Below are 16,717 nucleotides of genomic sequence, written 5' to 3'. Positions count from 1 at the left end.
GATATGACACGTTAAAATTTAAGAAAAACCTCGAACAGTCACTACCCATAATCTCACTGCCTTAGCACAATGATTTCCATTTGCCTTTGTTTCTGGTCAACCATAACCTAATTACCGGATAATATTTTTCCACCACTTATATTTTTATATATTCCCACATAGTCTTCATAATTTGCTTTTCCAAAAGGCTACATACTATTCTACCCTGGTTCCTGTGCCAGAATTACAAGTGAATCCCCTATTTTTGGAGCTTCACCCCTTTTTTTTGGAGTTGTGAAAACCAGTGCAGTGTTTCCTGACCTGACCATGGTTGTGGAGCACGTACTCCATCCAGGTCCTGTGCTAAGAGCACCAGGGGCCCAGTGGGCTACGGGCTAACCTCAGTTCTCACAGAGATCAAGGTTCCATTGGCCCTTAAAGTTCCAAGGAATACTAGCAAACCATTTCAGGAAAATGAAAGGACACCTTGGAAGACATAAAAAGTGAATCACACTAAAAACCCCCCGCGAAAGGGACTCAGGTCTGAGGGGCCCAGAAGAATTCTACATTTTCAGAATGACTGAAGTCAAGTGTTGGAGGAAGTCCCAGCTCCAGCTTTCAGTCACCAACAAAGCTGAAACTACCTCCACACAAAGTTGTATTTCTAAATGGCAACTCTTCTGATTTCATTGGCGACTAAAGGAAAACCCCCTTTATTTTGGAATGTACTCCCTAACCCTATTGACCAGCCAGGAAATCCCAAACTTCCCTCAGAGTTCCTAAAGAAAGTACCACCAAGCTCTCCTCACAGTAGGGGAATCTCCAAGTCAGCAGGAATCTCCTGTGTCCAGTCAGGGAATCTCCAAGTCAGCAGGGCCCAGGTCCTGACACACTCTCTACCTGTCAGCCTTCCCAGTCTTGGGTCCAGCTCTGCCTTTCTCAGATTGTTCCCAGACCTTTGGTCTGGGTATTTCTGGGCCAATGTGACTGAAGTCTAAAATGCAAGGATCTGCTTGGTGATTTTGTTTTAATGGACCTTCTTGTGTCTCAAACCAAACCAGCCCCCAGGAGAATCACTAGTCTATGCCCAGAAAAGCTGGAAAGTTGGGACTTCTAGCCACTCACCTCTCTCTGCCTCCTGTCCCTGTCCGAGCTGTACTCCCAAGGATTGGGGCTGAGCAGGAGGTTGGGTTTCTTGACATCTGGCAAAGTCAGACGGGAAAACTTGAATCTTCTACATACAATAGGACCATCTTCACGTCAGCTGACAGCATGGTCCAACAGAGGCTGCTTGTCACACATGTGCAGCCAGCCAGGACATCATCCCGGAGGGGCGGGGCAGTCAGGCACGAGGCAATGAGCATCCAAGGTCCTCAGTCCTTTTTGGAAGAGGGTTAACTTCTTATATTTGTGAGTTGGTAAAAAGAGCACTGGAATGAAATGGAAGAAATGGTGTCACTTCTCAATCCATTAATCTATGTATTCATTCCTCATTCATTCACTCACTCACTCACTCACTCATTCAATAGATAGTTTGGGGGCATCTGCTATGAACCTGGCACTGCTATTTTCTAGGAGAATGGTAACATGACACCTCAAGGAGTTCAGTTATAATTTTCTCAAAAGAGTCCATGACCCTTAAAGTGTTCTTAGCATCTAAGGCCATTGTAGAAACCCCTTAAAATATTGGCGAACTTTTTCTCAGTAAAATAACTGTAACCATAAGATTATTCACATAATTCTAAGGGTTTTAATGAAGCCCCCAGAGTTAGAACTCCCAATCTGATGACTGCTACCTAGGACCTTCCCCCAGTTCTCCTGGACATATTCTTTCCCCACTGTAGGCCTCAGTTTCCCCATCTGTAACACGAATTCTCGAGACTCCCTTGGCCAGATGGTCCCTGATATACTCTCAAATCTCAGAGATCAGTAATTTCAGAAGCTTCCCTCATCCCCAGTTTTTAGAGAGTTGGCCAGCTGAAATGAGATTAGGAGAAGGAAAGCAGATAGAACCTTGGAAGGGTTTTTTTTTTTTTTTTGTATTTGTTCAGTCCTTAATTATCTTATTTAACTTCACAATAACACTTAGATTTAAGTAAGGCAGCATTATATTCATTTACAGAGGAAATTCAATTTCAAAGAAGTTACACAATCCACCCAAGATGTCACAGGTGGATGTCACTGTCATAGGACAGAGGGTGGAGGTCACAAAGCATTCTCCTTCCTAGAGACAGAGGTAAAGAATGCTGGGTCCCAGCCAAAGGTACAACCGTTCATCCCCTAGAGCAAAGGTTGTCTGGATTGTGCAATGATAAACCCCTCTGGAAAGCTTACAGGCTGTGCTGACACCCAAAAGCCACCCCTTCAATCCGAGGAATACCCCAGGAGATGAAGGTCATCGAATTCCTCTGCATTCAACAGATGATTTTTAAGGAACACTCCAGGAACGGCAGGTAAACAAGCCAGAGGAAGTCTCTGACCTCACGGGCTTCCTTTCTGAGGGAGTAGACAGACCACTCACATGTAAAACATGCAAGATCATTTTAGGTAGTCATAAAGCAAGAAAATAAAATCAGTAATGGAATAATCAGAGGTGGGGGCTACTTTACACAGGGTCCACAGAAAAGGTGAAGTTTGAGATTAGAATGACAAGAACTAGCCAGCCAGGAAGATGGGGGAAAGTCTTTCCAGGCAGAGGGAACCACAAGGGAAGAGGTCCTGAGGTGGGAAAGAGCTTGGCAAAGCAGTGTGGGGGGGTAGCTTTTGGGGTCTGAGAGGCAGGGGGCTTACACCACGCGGGAACCTTGTAGGCTGGAAGGAATTAGAAGCCACTGGAAGGTTTTGCAGAGAGGAAAGAACAGAGACTTTAAGATCCTAGGGGGTGCCCCCACCCCTTACCTCTTTGACCTCATTGCTTCCCTCCCTCTCCCCCAGCCACAATGACATCCTTGCTTTTCTACAAACAGGACCACTCCAGGCCACTCTTCCCTTGAATCCTTTGTTCTGGCTGTTCCTTCTGCATAGAACACTTTTCCCTCAGATATCCACATGGCTTGCCCCCTCACTTGTCAATCTTTGCTCAAATGATACCCTCTCAATGAGGTCTTCCTCACCTCCAAATTTAAAATTGCAATTCCTCAGCACAAAACTCACTATCTCCCTCCTCTGCTTTATCTCCAGAGTACTTACCATTTTCTAACACATCAAGCAATTTGCATATTCATCTGTTTGCTGTCTGGCTCTGCTGGAATGTCAGCTCCCTGAGGGCGGGGATTTCTGTGTGTTTTGTTCGCTGCTGATCCCCAATACCTGGAACGGTGCACTTCCCTAACAGGTGTTCAGTAAATATTTCTGGAATGAATGAAGCACTTAAGAGGCAACTGCAGTAGTTCAGACACAAGATAATGGTGGCTTGTAAAAGGATGGTGGCAGAGAAGATGGAGGCAAAGGGCAGAGAGAATTCTCGAATGTTAAGCTGAGTAAATCTAGAACTGGCTTGTCCCCAGCCCACATTCTCTCTTCACTATCTCCCAAATATTAAGCCTCCGGATCCACGAACACTAGAATCCCAGTCTCATGCCTGCACTTTTCCTCCCCCTTCTTGCCTTTCTAAATTTAGCACCATCACCTGAACTAGAGTGAAGGCTAAAAATAAAAAATAAAAAAAAAACAACTCATTTTTGAGACTCTGCCCAGATCCCCAAATTCCCCACAAAATATGAATAAGTAGCCAACCTAAATTTAGGCAGAACTTTTGTATTGTTTTCACTTCCATTCTGTTTTTTTGAGATATAATTCACATGCCATCATATTCACCCTTTTGAAGTGTACAGTTCAGTGGTTTTTTTTAGTCTATTCATAACCATCATCACTAGTGTCTAATTCCAGAACATTTGCGTCACTCCGAAGAGAAACCCTGTACCCATTAGTCGTCACTATTGTCGGGGCTCAGGGCAGCCCGCCCAAAGATACCCCACAGTGGCTTATTGATTATCTAGAATTAAAACCATTTGAGAAGCAGCAGGGGCGGAGGAGCTCTCTGACTCTCCCCTGCCTCCCTAAATGCAGGAAATAACTCTCCATCTGATAGGTGCCCTCCTGAGGGCTGAGAAACAACTTCATCACAAGAGTTATAAAACCCCCAGTCGAAAAAGCCTGTATAAACAAACCTTGTAATCCCATTACTAATTTACTACCCAAGCCCAAACCTTGCTTCCGTCCCCTTCTAATGAGTACCAACTTTCTTTGTCCTGTCCAATCCTCATAAATTTATTGTTCCTTTGTGTAAAAAAGTATAAAAAGGTGCCCAGTTGGATCATTTTTTTGAGCCTCATCTTATGATCGGAATATCATATTGTAATTATCCTGTAATCACGTAATAAATTGTTGTTTTTCTCCTGTTAACCTAGTCTTGTGTCAAGTTTATCATTTTAAAATTAGTCCAGCTGTAAGAACTAAAGAAGGGCAGAGGAGGGGAATTCACCCCCTTCCCAACACTGCCTATTCTCCCCTCCATCCAGGCTCTGGCAACCACTAATCTACTTTCTGCCTCTAGGGACTTGTCTATTCTGGACATGTCATGTAAATGGGACATGGGACAATATGTAGTCTTTGCGACTGGCTTCTTTACTTAGCATAATGTTTTTGAGGTTTACTCATGTTGTAGCATGTGTCAATACTTTATTCCTTTTTGTGCCCAATGATATTCCATTGTATGGGTATACCTCATTGTCCTGCAGGGACTCATGTGGGGTCTCTGGTCCTGCTCCCCACATAAGAACGCAGGATATGGTGAGGCCAGAAAGGAACACCCACGGAGCCATAGATAGGGGAGTCATACCACCATATTCTCGCTGGCAGCTGGGTTGGAGACACCGGAAGCAGGAGCCACACTATCTGCAACCTCCCATCCACTTCTCTCTGCCAACCAACCCCACTTGCTAGCTGCAATCCACCATGCTAACTGCAATCCGCTCTTGCTAGCTCAGCCACCACCTTCTTGCTAGCTCCCATTTTCTGCTAGCGTAGCCACAGCAGTTATATTAGTGGCCAGTGGCTCACTGGTTACAGCTGACGGCCAACTAGCCACAGCTGATGGCCATCTAATCACAGTTGATGGACATTTACTACCTGAGCCAGCACCTTTCTATGTGAGGCCGAGAGCCTGGAAACTACTCCTGGCTCTGTCCCCACACTCATTTTGTTTATCCATTTATCCGTTGATAGACATTTGAGTTGTTTCCATTTTTTGGTTATTATGGTAATGCTGCTATGAACATTCATGTACAAGTTTTTGTGGACATATACTGTATTTTTAATTATCTGGGATATATATGCAGGAGTAAAATGCTGGGTCATATGGTAAGACTATGTTAAACTTTGTGAGGAATTGCAAAACTGTTTTCTAAAGTTTCACCTCTGTTATCATCCTCATTTTGCTGATGAGGAAACTGAGGTGAGGAGGAAGTGAGGTGATTTCCCAGCTATTGAATGGAGGACCTGGGGGACGGATGGGATGGGGCTTTCTCATGAAAAGGAATCCTCTGCTTTCCTCCAATGCGGTTTATCCATTTAAAAACCTGCTGAATGCCTTCAATGTGCCAGTCACAAATCTTCGTACTGGAATTACCTCTGAGAGTAAGACAGACATAACCCTTGTCCTCTCAGAGACATTGTCATGCGGGGCGTCCGGCAGGGTCTCAGCTCCCGCTCCCCGCATAAGAACGCAGGACACGGTGAGGCCAAAAAGGAACACCCACAGAGCCATAAGTAGGGGAGTCATATCACTATATTATCACCGGCAGCATCCGCCTCTCTGCAATCTGCTCTTGCTAGCCCCCATTCCTTCTGCTAGCGTAGCCACAGCAGTTATATTAGTGCCCAGTGGCTTACGGGTTACAGTTGACGGCCAACTAGCCACAGCTGATGGCCATCCAATCACAGTTGATGGCCATTTACTACCCGAGCCAGCACCTTTCTATGTGAGGCCGAGAGCCTGGAAACTGCTTTTTGGGGCTTTGTCCCCACAGACATACTTGTAGTCTAATGGAAAAAAACAGACAGTAAGCAAATAACAATTTTGATAAGTGTAATGGCAGTCTATGAGAGGGTATAGCTTAATTTAGCCTGTCCTTTGTGTAGTAAGTAAGAGGTAGGGCTTGGAGCCAGCCTACTCAGGTTCAAATCCCTGCTCCCCATGTACTAGGTGGGAGATCAGCTGGACAAGCTCCCTAACCCCCTAAATCTCTGTTCCTCCTGTGGAAAACAGGCAGAAGGATAGTACCTAATCTGAAGGATGTAAGGTGGATTCAATGCATCAAAACCTGTGAAGCTCTTAAAATCTGACACTGGTACACCCCAAATACCTACTAGCTATTGAGGTAGCTGTTACTCTTGTCCACACCTTACCCATCATTCAGGGGTGTGAATCCTCGTCCCTCCAACTTGCACTGTTTCCCACTGCATTCTCGCCCCATTGCCCCCTTTCCCACAGCTCTGGCCAAAATTACCCAGAACCCTCCAGGTGCTCTGTTCCTGCAGTTCTGCTCATCGGGCCTGATGCTCCAGTTAGAATCCCTGAATGCCAAGCTCCTCGTACAGAGAAGGAAATGTTTTTTTTATCTATTCATCTTTTCTCTTTAGCTAAATTGTAAGCTCCTTGAAGCCAGACTTTCTCACTCCTGTACTGCTAAAAAATGTTGGCGAGAAAAACAAGTGGAGACCAAGTCACAGAGTGGGTGGTAGAGCTGCAGAAGCACAAGCTCTGGAACCAGACAGACGTGGCTCTTAAGCCCCACTCTGCTGCCTAGAGCTGCCTGACTCCTCTGAGCCTCCTTTCTTATCTCTGATATGCAGGTAGGGGCAGCTCCCTCTCAGAGCCGTTGCGGGACCTGCCTTGAACTGCAGAAGCCCCTTGCTCGTGTATGACAGTCACTGATAGCCCATGGCTGCCACCGAGCCTCATCATGGCAGTGCTACAGAGAAGCCAGAGCACTGCCTGGGCAGCACACCCAGCAGAGGCAGCCAAGTACAGGAAGTACACAAGGTCGAGAGGAAAAACGAGCCCTCCAAGATGTCCTCTGATCACTGTTGTGCACATTGGGTCAAATGGAACAGAATTTGCTGTTTGGGCTTTGTTCCTCTCCTAACCTCATAGATGCTTCCTTTGCTATTTTTGTTAAATGCAAACAGGAACAGAAAGTATTCATTTAACTGTAGTCAGTGAGTTATTAAGAAATACATATGAGCAGAGATTGTGTAATTCCCAAACTGCTGTGCTTCTCATCAGCCCTCTAGTCCAAGAAATACTATGACTCCTAAACTACACTCTGCCCCTAAGTTTCCGGGATTGTCTATAACATCTACTCAAGAGTTATGACAGAGGTTATTTAAAAATGCCTCCTACGCATTCATGCCCTGCAAAGGTGATCACACATTATCAGCGTATGTCCTATATTTAATCTTCAGAAGTCCTCAAGGAATCATAATACGTTTGTCTTTGAAAGCCATCTTTTCTTCAAGTGTGCTTCATTAAGAATGGGCTGGTTTTTTATATCAAAAACAGTCACAGAATTTTTCTATTGCAATGAGCGAGAATCCAAAATTAAAAGTCATATACATATAATACATTTTAAGTGGCTTTCCAATTTTTTTCTGTTGCAATTCTGAGAGGCAGCAGCTAGGTGGGGAGGATTATTGTCCCTACAAGCCTCATCATGGTACCTGAGCTTCCTGGGGGTGTTGCAAAGAGGCCCCAGGAGCTCCTCCTTCGTGTCCATTTATATTGAGAGATGCTTATAACCCAGAAGAATTTTGCATAGAATGAGTCCCCCCAAATATAATTCTAGACTCAGAAAAATCTGACTCATTTGGGCAAGGTTGGAGCTGAAATTTACCTTTACTTAGCAAACTCCTGAGATGGGGCGAATGAATTGTGCAAACAATATCAGGGGGTAGGGGCAAGGGGGGTTTTGATGATTTAAGAAAACTTAAGGGAATATACTCTTCTAAGACCCCAGTTTAGTCAAGGGACCTGCTAAGTATAAACCATTCTTATCTAGATTCCCTTTTTCAAATATTCTCTAAGACAGACTCTTCACTGATTATTCTGTATTTTGTCCCAAGTTGGTCAAATTTGACTGTGAAATCAAAAATAGTTTGAAGTCAGGAAAAGGGAGTTGGCTTTCCCTTTGGTGATGGCTAAAACTGGGCAATACAAAAGAAAAGAGAGAAAACAGAAGAGGAATGAGCTGGTCCATGCTGAACTGATATTAAACAGACACCGGTCAGACCTCGAAGAGAACACTGGGGACAGAACTCGAATCCACGTACTCCTGTGGATACCACCAAGCCCTGCTCGTACCCCAGGGCTTTGCCTCAGACCCTTCAGAGTGACAAATTTTCTGAATCAATAATCAGGACACACAACTGAGGGTAAATAGCATATCTGAAATGAACACTGAGTCAGAAAATCCAGGCTTCTGGGCATAGCACTCTCGAACCCCAGCCTCAGAAACCTACAACCTAAATCACTCTTGAGCTCTTGGGGAGGGATTCAGATGTCTAGAGGCATATTCCCCACCATTTCCTCCTTGTTTGTAGGTAGAATTAGTTGGAAGAGTGTGGGTGATCCTCTAGTTTTTTTTTAGGAGGGTCCTTTTGTCACCAGCAGACCCTCCCCTATTGCCAAGAGGTGTCTAGAGGAAAGGAGTCTGTTCTGGGTTGCTCAGCTCATGCTGAGAAGACACCATTTCCAGGCAGCCCGGCATGAAAGTCTTTGGTCCACTTTCAGATTTCAGCACGGTGGACACGGTGGGGTCAGCGTGGTTTGTTTGGTTCTTGTTAAAAATCTTGAAAACTTTCTCTGTTTTAAGATACAGAAGAAGCTAGAAGGCTTTTTGTAACTCCCCCAGGTTATGCCTCAGGGAGGAAACCTGTTGGTCTTTTGCTGTGGAACCAAGAATTCAGAAAGAGAGAGACGTGGAGGGAGAACTAGAAGTCTCAGCCACCTTGGGTCCATGTGGCATCCTTTGTTTATTTCTACCAATTAGTTTGCACAGTGGTGTGAGGCAGAGTGTGGCTACCCTTCCTCCCATTCCTCCGCTCCCGTGGAGACAGTGAAGGCGTGGGGAAAGGGGGCAGACTAAGCCAGCTGGGACCTGAGGTCCTGGCCCGGCTGCTAGCAGCTGCGCAATGAATCATGGGGGATTCATTCCACATCTCCAGCTCTATTTCTTTCTCCTCCAAACATGGGGTTTGTACCCTTCGGTTGACAACTTTTGAAATGGGGTACAGTATGTAAACGATACACATGAATTCTCCTGGGGTCTATGGCTTTCACTAGGGCCTAAAAGAGTTCCCCAACCCCAGGAGGATACAAGGTCCTGTCTGAGGGCCCTGTTCTCTGACTCTGGAAAGCATGACCGTTATTTCCTGGTCTTGCCACTTGACAGGGTTTTCTGCAGATTCTTCCCTCTGTGACTCCTGCTACATACAACTACAATTCTTGTACTTAACGCCTTGTTTTTGGCTGTTGAGTCAAGAGGTCAAGTTCACCATGGTGACACTGCCATGTGTCACCACCTGATCACCAGTGTGCATGCCTTTCACCGTGTGTATGTCCACAGGGGTGGAGATAGGGAATGGACCCCAAGGACACTGTTGGGAGCTGGGCAGCTAACACTCCAGCCTCTTCTCCATCCAAGACCTTCCTCCTCAAGCAGAGACACGGTTCGGGATATCAACAAGAACCAAACCATGGTGACCCAGACTGTTTGCTCTTGCTGAAATCTGAAAGGAAAATAGGCCAAAGGCTTTTGCATCTAGGCTGCCTGGAAATGATGTCTCATTTCCAGGAAGTGAGCCCAGACTCCAATTCCCTGTGCCTCTGCTTTTCAGTTCCACTAAACAGCCGTGGGCCCACTGAGCAACCCACCACCAGCTCAGGAATAGGTGTGAGAGTGTGGAAGCATCATTTATAGTTAACCTATTTGTTTCTGATTTGCTCTAGGCACCTATACCCTTCCCCAGCTCCAAACTTTTATTTGGTTTTAATCTCTTCCTACTCTGAGTTTTTACCCTGATTCCCTGGACAGGCTATGAGCTCCCTAAGTGGGGGGATTACGTCTAGGTCATTGTGTCCACTGCATTGAAGAAGGGCTCTAAAGGAGCATCGCTGGGAATCCGTGGGTCTCCCTTTTATTTCCTCCACCTGATGTACTAATAATAGGGGCAGGACAAAATAGTGAAAAGGCAACAATGAGCCAACGTTGGCATGCTGGCAACCAGCTCAGGTTCGGGGAACTGTCACTCTCGTCCAGTCCAAACTCGTTTCCTCATTGTCTGGATTGCCCCCTCCCCAGGTGGCTGACATGGCAGAAAGGAAAGCCTCAGCTGGGCACCCACAGGAGGGCTGCCCCTACACTGTCAAAGGGGGGCAAAGGGGCACTTTTACCAAGAGATTGGAATCAGGGTGAGTGAGCTGGTGGTGCCCACCCTAAGAGGGAAATCAGGCAGCCCTAACAATGAATCATATGACCTTTGCTTGAAGGCCACACAGGACGAGAGAGCAAGCCTCTTCTGAAGGTGAGTCTTTGCTTGGTCAGGGGCCCCTTTGGCAATCTGGAGAAACCTAGGGACCCCTTCTCGGAATACTGTTGTAAAATACATATACGATACATAGAATTTCAACAGAAACAATCATGTGGAATACCAGGACTCAACATATTTTAGAAAGAGTAATATAGCGATACGTGTGATTCTTCACGAATGCATTAAATAACAAAACCTAGGAGCACGTCTAATCCCTTCATTTTGAAGTAGGAATGAACTTAAATGATGTCTCAAGATACCCACAACAATCATAAAGTGATATGAAAATATCTGTGATTTCTATGGGTGCCGAAGTCACAGGCACTACTGTGGTTTGACACCCACATTCATAATGGAAGGAAATGCTCAATTGCAGTTGGAGGTTAGTGAAAATTAAGGTGTAATCTATTCCCACTCAAGTTCACAGACTCCCTTGAATTTTATTTGTGGAGATGCAGGGTTAAGAATCCTTAACCTTCCACAATACTGGGACAATAGCAGGCCTTGTAGGGCAGTGGCTCTCAAACTGGCTACCACAAGCATCACCTCGTATGGTGCCACTCAGCCTACCTCTGACCACCTGAACTGAAATCCCTGAGGATGGGGCTCTGGCATCCAGTGTTGTTGTTTTTTAATTTCCCAGGGGATTTGAGATTCTACTGTCAAGGCGGAATGAAGAGCCACCAACTAGAGGAACAGAATCAAGGGGAGTGAACCCCACTGGGTTAGAGGCCCTGGCACAAGAGTAAGCCTGAACTCTGCTCCTGAGCCTGGAACCTGGGCACCGCTGCCCTCCATCAAGCCGTCGCCGACTGGGCGCTGGCCCCAGGCCAGCCTCGTACTGACCATAGAGAACACCACAGAGGCAGGCCATCCTCGATCCGTGCTTCTCCTGGCCTTAGGCTGGTGATGGTTTCTTGGGTTGGGCCCTCCTTCCGAGCTGTCATACCCTTCTCACATGTACCCACTCTCTCTTCTGAGTCCCACACATGGACCATCCGCAGCCTTTCCCCACCTACCTTCCCTACAGGTGCCTGCCTTGAAGAACTCCAGGGGCACCACTTACATTGTGTTCTGTGAAAATGGTGCCCCCTGGAGTTGTGCGAGGGGGGGAACTGCCCATCCCCAATGAGAAAGCAAACTCCTTGAGGGCAGCTCAGCATCCAGCTCTGCTCCCCGCTGCTTTTCTGCTTCTGGCACTGGGCCTGGCACACTCTAGAAGTATTCTCAAGAATTCCTTTCTCTTCTCTGCTTCTCAGTTCCCATGTAAAGAAAGGCGCAGAATCTATTTAAGATTCTTCTTCACAACCCATTCACTTGTTTATTCATTTTAATCGCACCAGAATTTGAGTACCTACTCAATATTCCAGGCACCGTTCTAGGTGCTCGAGCTATATCAATAAAAAAAAGGTACAAATCTTTGCCCTTATGGAGTTTATAGTTTAGCAGGATGGGGTGAGGTGTGGGGATACACTAAGTGATACCTCACGCTTAAGGAAATTATACAGTGTGCTGGGGGGAAATAAAGAGAACAGGCAGTTGGAAGTGACATGCACTCTTTTTAAATAACACGGTCACAGGCACTCACCTGGGAAGGTGACATCCGAGTGAAAACTCGAAGGAGGTGAAGGAGCGAGCCAGGTGGAGAGCCTACATGTAGGAGGCTAGGGCTACTCACCCCCTTCCAGAGGAAAGTAGAAGCCAGCCTCAAACCCTGGAGAGACACTGTAGAAAACTCAGGTCTATTCCTGGGGAAAACAAGGAAGACATGGAGGAATGAATTTTTGGACGTTGATCTTGAAGAACAAGTAGCAAAGAAAAGACCCAATTCAGTTCTTATTGTCTGGAAAAGTCAATATGACAATGGCATTGGATCCCTCCAGCGAGGAGCAGGGATACCCAGCTTCCACCCCAGCCAAACAGTGGGGGAGGGGGGCTGGAGGAAGTGAAACTCTTGAGCCAGAAGCTTTGGAAGGCCGCTCCACACTGCCAGCCCACCCAGGCCCAGCAGCACTGGACTGGGGGGCCAGAAGCCCTGCCCCCAGATACTTCTGCCACTCACTATCATCTCAGTTCAGTTCTCAAATGTTGCTTCAGAGTGGTCTTCCCTGCCCATCCTATCATATAAAAAATTAGCTCACCACCTCTACCACCCTACCCTGTTCCTCTCTAACCCGTACCCTGCTTTCCACAACCTGACATCATACTATATACCAATGTATTGTTTTTCTACATCACTAGAAGGTAAGCTCTATGGGGACAAAGACTGTGCCATGTTCATCACTGTGTCCCTAGAGTCTAGACCAGTGCCTGGCATGCGTTAAACACTCTGTTCTGCCCTTTCTTGGGGTCAGGAGATGCTGGAGGAACTATCCAAGTGCTCACCAGAGTATGTGAAAATATCTTTCTCACAAAAGGTACTCAACATGTACTGGGTTGAACAGTGCCCCCCCACCCCAAATTCATGTCTACTGGAACCTCAGAATGTGACCTTGCTTGGAAATAGGGTCTTTGCAGATGTAATCAAATTAAAATGAGGTCATTCTGGATGAGGATGGGCCCTAATCCAATTGTCCCTATAAGAAGAGAAAAATTTGGACACAGAGGGAAAAATACGTGAGACAGAAGGGGACGGCCATGTGACCAGGGTGGCGGAGATCAGAGTGATGCCTCTATCTGTAAGCCAAGCATTGCCAGCCACCACCGGAAGCGAGAAAAAGGGAAATGATCCCTCCCCTATCGCCTTCAAAGGGAACATGGCCCTGCTGACACCTGATTTCTGACTTCTGGTCTCCAGAACTGTGAATGACTATGTTTGTGTTTTAAGCCAGCCAGTTGGTGGCACTTTGTTACAACAGCCCCAGGAAACTAAGACACCAGTGTTACCTGGAACCTAGTCTCCTAAGTGGCCAGAGAGGGAATCACTCCATTTGCCGGGTGCCCATCCCGGAGGAACCCAGCAGCATCAGACGCGCCCCTGACCTCAAGGACCTTTCAGTCTAGTCGGGAAGACATGACGTAACAAACAGCTTGTTCTCGCAAAGATTTCCCTGCCTATTCTCAAAACTGCGTCTTCCAGAAGGAGGAAGTGATGGGTCTGCAGTGAAGCAAGCTCGGATATGAAGGCATACGCTGACTCAGGGGAAAGGGCGGCAAGTCCTTGCCAGCGGGATGTCATCACAGAGCCGTGCTGACCACTAAGTACATAGTGCCCATCACGTACGCATGTCCTTTCAAATGTTCTAGCCACATTTTTAAAAAGCAGAAAGAAACAGGTGACATTAATTTTAATAAAACATTTTATTCAACCGCAAATATCCAAGTTATCTTTTAACATCTAATCAATACAAAAATGACTGAAATAGTTTCATTCTTTTTTCACACGAAGTCTTCAAAATCTGGTGTGCACTTTGCATTTACATCACATCTCAATTCAGATGTGTCACATTTCAAGTGCTGTTTCCTCATGTGACTGGAGGTGGCCGCACTGGACAACACAATCACAGAGGCTTCCAGATGGACCAGCTGTGCCTTCACATGGGCCCAGGCACCTCTAGGACTTTGCGAATGAGCTTTGGGAAGTCCATTAATTGCCCTGAAACTGGCAGCCAACCTTTGAGTGCCCGTGCTTTTTCCTCAAGAAAGGGTTGATAGTTGTACTCGATTTTCAAAGGAGTCTTGGCATCTGCAAAAGGTTTAGAACTGCAGTGGTTATAGACTTGTAGGCTGAAGACTGAGCCCAGCCCTTTCATTTTCAGTACAAGAGCCTGTGGGCAGAGAAGGGGGGTGCCTACTCAAGGGAACATATTGCTTCGTGACACGGTTTGGACTAGAAGCCATGCTTCTGGACTATGTTAGGTCCCCTCACCGCCCCTGCCCCCAGCCTGGAGAGCCGCGGAGATTCTTGGTGTGACATCAACAGTAAGGAGGGTGTGGGGGCGGAAACAGAAGTCAGCAAGCAGCAGTTTCCACAGCTTCTTGCACCTACAAGTGTGACATAGTCTCCTGAACTCATTTTAGTTCTCATGCAAATTTCCATGGAAAATACAACTTCCTCTTTTTGTTTTTGCTCTTGCCCCATCTTTCTCATCAAAGGCCTAGCATCCATGACTTCCCACCCTGGCTCTCACAGGGAGGATCCCAGCAGCAATCCTTCGCCACCACCCCACCCCCCACGCACACCCAGGATGGATCTACAGTGAAGGCCCTTTTACAATGACAGTCCTCAAAACTGGCTGGTCATCAGAACCACCTTGGGGGTGTGGGTGCCTGGGCCTCAGACCCATTACACCGGAATATCTGGGAAAAGGGCCTAGGAATCCTCTACTGAGAGGGGTCTCCTGGTGATTCCATTTGTGTTCACTGTTGGCTTTGTTTCCTTTTCCTAAGGAAGGTTGCATGGCAGAGTGAGAGCTGGGCTTTGCAGTCACCTGAATGTTGAAGCTGGCTTCTTGTCGCTTTCTAGCTCTGTGACTTTGGACATGCTTTCGTTTTAACCTCACTGAGTTTCCCTTTTCTTACCTGCAGAAGGGAGATAATATGAAATTAAATGATTGACAGCTGTAAGAGTCCTGCTCTTGGTCCTCGCAGATGCCAGCCTTCTGGGCCCAGCCCTTGCCTCTCCACCCCACTCCCCTACCAAACTGGAAAAACTGAAAACTGTGGTCAAGAGGCTTGAAGAAGAACCCAATGTTTCAGACACCAGTATATGTAGAGTCAAAACAATTCTTTGAGTTCCTCCCAAGATGCCAAAACAAAGATAACCATAGTTATTTTCCCCAGAGGATGGAAAAAGAATATTCCTGACACCAATTTCAGAGTCTTGACATGATCCCAAGCAACACGACGGATTTCCCACAAAGTCCGTGGCTGGGATCCTGTAATTTCCATTCCCAGAAATGTTAACATTGACTCTGAGCCACACTCAGAGATGATATATTTCTAAAAGTCCATAAACTCCCAGGTAACAAATTGTTTCAGAAAGTCTCCTATTGGATGACTCCCAAAGCTTCCCTGAGGGGGCTGCCATGGGGAACACACGTGGATTTCCCTGTCCCCGGGGCAGGGTGGGTGATGGGGAAGCAGCTCTGGCCGCCCAGAATAACCTGAGCTCCACACCTCCTCCTCTCCCCCCTCCATGGACGTCCACTACACGTAGGTCAGGCTCCTCCTGGTGCCGGAACACCCTGCACCATCGTAGCCTCAATCCTCGTCATCACACGTGCCCTCTTTTCCTCCCTGCCTCTCCTTACCTTTCAAGTCCCACATCCTCCAAGAAGTTTCCAGGCCTCTCTAGTTCTTCTGAGTCCCCAGATCTGTAGTTACCTGCATTTCCTCCTTGACCTTTTTACTGGAAACCGGAGCTTGGGTTCCCAGGCAGGGGCCTTGCATGAAAGAAATGCTCAATAAAGCTTTACTGATTGATGGGTTTGATAAGCACTCCAAGAGGTGGACATGGAAATTCAAATTAACTTAGGGCCTAGACATAAATTATACGTACAGTCAGCCTGAGGACTGGACCTGCATCATTCATGTACAGATCACATCCCATTTGACCTTGAAGTTGCAAAAGAGAGGAAACAAGAGTTGTTACAAAACAGCCTAACCACAGTGTGCACACATCTTGTTTGTTATCTGCAGGTGACGGACGCTTTTGGTTTCACAAACATAGGCCTATTGCAAGATTAGCTCTTTAGTACTCTGGGTTAGGAACTAACTCTTTGCTGTTAGATCAGCTGGAGACAGTGAGAGATGGGCCTCTGCTAAGGCTTAGGATTTCGGTCACTTTCACAAAAACTTTTCCATAAATGGGCTTCCCTTCAGTGAACTGAATCACAAAGTCAAGAAGGAAGCATACTGAGGAGGAAAAAATCCTGCCAAGGTGTGTTATTAGGTTGTTTTATTTCATGGACACAGTTGGACTGTGGAACCGATCTACTTTCCCTTTTCTCTTTGGCTGCTATGAAGCTCAGAATCATTCCTGTGACCGCCCCCCCCAAAGGGAGGATGTCTATTTCTGTATTAATCTCTTGACTAGCTCCATTGCATGTTCATATCTTCACTTTTCCTTTGTTTTTAACATCAACCTGCTGAAATTTGTCTCAAGTCCTGTTTAGAATGAGGAAGAGGGTAAGAGAAGCAGAAAAAT

General features: G+C 46.5%; 1 protein-coding gene across 1 annotated transcript in view; it reads right to left on the bottom strand.

Annotated features, from left to right (window-relative positions):
• Positions 1-3,582, bottom strand: part of SRGN (serglycin) — a 29,948-nt gene extending 26,366 nt beyond the window's left edge. Inside the window, exons 1-2 of the mRNA XM_081074722.1 lie at positions 3,169-3,582; positions 1,105-1,409 (exon numbers count right to left, since the gene is read on the bottom strand). The gene's annotated coding sequence lies outside the window, so the exon portion shown is untranslated. The remainder of the gene's footprint in view (positions 1-1,104; positions 1,410-3,168) is intronic.
• Positions 3,583-16,717: the final 13,135 nt, after the last annotated feature.

This window comes from Rhinolophus hipposideros (assembly GCF_964194185.1).
Source record: "Rhinolophus hipposideros genome assembly, chromosome: 15".
NCBI classification, from domain to species: Eukaryota; Metazoa; Chordata; class Mammalia; order Chiroptera; family Rhinolophidae; genus Rhinolophus; species Rhinolophus hipposideros.
Note: the sequence above shows the minus strand (reverse complement) of the source record. Positions and strands in the feature narration are given on the sequence as shown.